This window comes from Odocoileus virginianus, chromosome 15 (genome assembly GCF_023699985.2).
Source record: "Odocoileus virginianus isolate 20LAN1187 ecotype Illinois chromosome 15, Ovbor_1.2, whole genome shotgun sequence".
Classification (NCBI taxonomy): Eukaryota; Metazoa; Chordata; class Mammalia; order Artiodactyla; family Cervidae; genus Odocoileus; species Odocoileus virginianus.
The window spans coordinates 17,273,405-17,277,790 of NC_069688.1; positions in this window are offsets into that span (position 1 = coordinate 17,273,405).

A 4,386-nucleotide genomic window follows, 5' to 3' on the forward strand; every position below is an offset into this window, starting at 1 on the left:
GATTGCTGAGGAAGGCTTTCTTGTCTCTCCTTGCTATTCTTTGGAACTCTGCATTCAGATGGGAATATCTTTCCTTTTCTCCTTTGCCTTTCACCTCTTCCTTTCACAGCTATTTGTAAGGCCTTCTCAGACAACCATCTTGCCTTTTTGCATTCCTTTTCCATGGGGATGGTCTTGATCCCTGTCTCCTGTACAATGTCACGAACCTCCATCCATAGTTCATCAGGCACTCTGTCTATCAGATCTAGTCCCTTAAATCTATTTCTCACTTCCACTGTATAGTCATAAGGGATTTGATTTAGATCATACCTGAATGGCCTGGTGGTTATCCCTACTTTCTTCAGTTTAAGTCTGAAAATGGCAATAAGGAGTTCATGATCTGAGCCACAGTCAGCTCCTGGTCTTGTTTTTGCTGACTATATAGAGCTTCTCCATCTTTGGCTGCAAAGAATATAATCAGTCTGATTTCGTTGTTGACCATCTGGTGATGTCCATGTGTAGAGTCTTCTCTTTTGTTGTTGGAAGAGGGTATTTGCTATGACCAGTACAATTCAGCTTAATTCCTACAAGTACATGTTTCAAATGCTATAAAATAATGTAATTGAATTTGAATTTTTTCCTCTAATTTTGACCCAGACTTACTAGTTGGAGCACCCTTAGTGGATTTAGACAGACACGGGCCACTGTGCTCCCAGCATCTGTTATACATACAACCACCTCCACCCAAGAAACCAAAGATCAGTAAGAATGAAGGAGCTCACAATGTAACAACTCTCTTAGCATGAAGTTAGGAAATGTTTACTTTAAGAAAGTGCTGTTACTTATTAAGTCTGAGGTAATTTCTTAAAATACCTCTGCAACTCAATTTTTAAAACTTTGAATTTTCAAGCTTAAAAAAAGTTGTTAGTATAATTCCCATTGACCCTTCACTCAAATTCCTTTGTTACACTTTCTCAAATCTGCTTTTAACATTCCCTATAAAATTTTAATTAGTTGAGACACTAAGTTAGACAGGATGCTGCTTTACTTATAAGTACGTCCTAAATACCATGTATGTCCTAAAGACAATAGCCTTATTTCATGTAAAACCACAGAATTATTCATAACCATCAAAAATTCAGGGACTTTCCTGGTGGTCCAGTGGTTAATGAGTGCTTCCACCGCAGGGGCATGGGTTCAATCCCTAGTTGGGGAGTTAAGATCTCACTGCCATGCAGTGGTACCACCAAAATTAGTTTTTAGAAAAGTTATGCGTTACCTAATCTACAGACATTCAGAATTCATCAAATGTCTCAATAATGCTCATAGTAAAACTAAGAAACCCATGTTTCTGCTTTAGGATCACAAGTTGCATTTAGTTTTCATGTCTCTCCTCTTCAGTCCTGAACATTCCTCAGTCTTTTCTCATCTTTTTGTGACTGACATTTTTAAGGAGTGCAGGCCACTGCTTTTGGAGATGTCTCTAATCTGGGTCTGTCTGACATCTTTCTGGTTGGATTCTGGGTACCCTTTGGCAGCAGCAACACAGGTGAGGCTGTGTCCTCAGCGCATCACACCAGGGGGTCATGCACCTGACCTTTACTGCTAAGGTTGACCTTTATTACCTGAGTAAAGTGGTGTCCTGGTTTCTTCATTGTAAATTATAGATTTTTTTTCCTTTTTAAATTAGAAGTATCTTGTGAGGAGACAATCTGGGGCAATGTAAATATTCTGTTTCTTGTCAGATTTTGAGAGTAAGTAGTACATTTGATCCCCAAGGGAACATTCCATGCGAGAACAGGCATGATGACAGAAATGGTAAGGACCTAACAAGCAGAAGAGATTAAGAAGAGATGGCAGGATTACACAAGAACTATACTATTAAGTTCTCTAAGACCTTAAGAATTATTAAGGTTCTTAAGAACTATTAACTATTGTACTATTAAGAACTATTAAGACCTGTAAGAAAAGGTTTTATTGATCTGGATAACTACAATGGTGTGGTCACTTAACCTAGACCTAGACATCCTGGAGTGTAAAGTCAAGTGGGTCTTAGGAAGCATTACTATGAACAAAGTTAGTGGAGGTGATGGAATTCCAGCTGAGCTATTTCAAATCCTAAAAGATGATGCTGTGAAAGTGCTACACTCAATATGCCAGCAAACTTGGAAAACTCAGCAGTGGCCACAGGACTGGAAAAGCTCAGTTTTCATTCTAATCCCAAAGAAAGGCAATGCCAAAGAATGCTCAAACTACTGCACAGTTGCACACATCTCACTCACTAGCAAAATAATGCTCAAAATTCTCCAAGCCAGGCTTCAACAGTATGTGAACCAAGGACTTTCAGATGTTCAAGCTGGATTTAGAAAAGACAGAGTAACCAGAGATCAAATTGCCAACATAAGATCACAGAAAAAGCAAAGGAATTTCAGAAAAACATCTGCTTCATTGACTACACTAAAACCTTTGACTGTGTGGATCACAACAAGCTGAAAAATTCTTAAAAAGATGGGAATACCAGATCCCCTTACCTGTCTCCTGAGAAATCTGTGTGCAGATCAAGAAGCAACAGTTAGAACCTTACGTGGAACCAACTGACTGGTTCAAAATTGGGAAGGGAGTTCATTAATGCTGTATATTGTCACCTTGCTTATTTAAACTTATATGCAGAGTACATAATGTGATAAGGAGGGCTGAATGAGTCACAAGCTGGAATCAAGATTTCCAGGACAAAGAACCTCAGATACGTAGGTGATAGCAGAACGTGAAGAGGAACTAAAGAGCCTCTTGATGAGGATGAAAAAGGACAGAAAGCTGGCTTGAAACTCAACTTTAAAAAACTAAGATCATGGCATCTGGTCCCATCACTTCATGGCAAACAGATGGGGGAAAAGTGGAAACAGTGACAGATTTTATTTTCCTGGGCTCCAAAATCACTTCTAGCAGTACGGTGACTGCAGCCATGAAATTAAAAGATGCTTGCTTCTTGGAAGAAAAGCTATGACAAACCTAGACAACATATTAAAAGGCAGAGACATCACTTTGCTGACAAAAGTCCACATAGTCAAAGCTATGGTTTTTCCAGTAGTCAAATATGGATGTAAGAGCTGGACCATAAAGAAGGCTGAGCACCAAAGAATTAATGCATTCGAACTGTGGTGCTAGAGAAGACTCTTGAGAGTCCCTGGGACTGTAAGGAGATCAAACTAGTCAATCCGAAAGGAAATCAGTCCTGAATATTCATTGGAAGGACTGATGCTGAAGGTCCAATACTTTGGCCACCTGATGCAAAGAGCCGACTCAATGGAAAAGTCCCTGATGCTGGGAAAGATTGACGGCAGGAAGGAGACGGGTGTGACAGAAAATGAGATGATTAGATAGCATCACTGACTCAATGGACATGAATTTGAGCAAGCTCTGAGAGACAGTGGAGGACAGAGGAGCCTGGCATGCATCCATGGGGTAGCAAAGAATCGGACAGGACTTAGCGACTGATAACAACAACCCTTAAATATCAGCATTGATCATTCTAAAACAAATTAAATCACATTACTCCAATCTGGCAATGCCACACAATTTCACAGTACATATCCTGTTCTTAAAACCTTTCCAAGTTTGCCTATTCTAAATTAAAACAGAAACTCCTTGTCATTCTTTTTTTTTTTTTTTTTACTCCTTGTCATTCTTAAGTAAAACACTTCAGGATCTGGCTCCAGCTATCTCTGGGGCCTCAGGGACACAACACTAACAGCACTTTCAGTCATACTGGATTTCCTCTGGTGGCCAAATAAGCCCATTAGTAAGGCCTGCAACAGATAGCAGGGCTTCCCGCCCAGAAGCCCACACCCTAGGCCCCAGGCCCTCCATTCTCAGCAACCAGCCTCTGCCTGGGCTCCCTCCAGGCTTCACAGGACCTCTGCTCCATGATCTGAGCTAGACCCTCCTCTGAGAGGGCCCCTCCCTCACGGCCTGCCCTAAAGAGCAGGGCCAACTCTGTTGCTCTTCTTCTGTTGCCCAGTTTGCTATTCAGTACTTATCATGATGGGAAAGTGTCTCATGTATGTATTGTTTAAGCCTGCTGTTTGTCTACTTCCATTAGCACATAAGCTCCATGAAGGCAGGGACTTTTTCCAAGGCAGCTATAAATTTTCCAGGTAAAAAGAGCAATTTATAAAAACCTCATGGGCCTCATGATCATTGTAGCATCATTCACAACAGCCAACACGTGGAAATGACCTATGTGTCCATTGGTGGATGAGTGTATAAACAAGATGTGAAATGCTATATAAATATGTATATATGTAATTATACATACACCTATGTACATATACACACAATGGAATATTATTCATCCATAAAAAAGGAAATCCTGCCCTTTGTGACAACATGGGTGGACTAGAGGGTGTT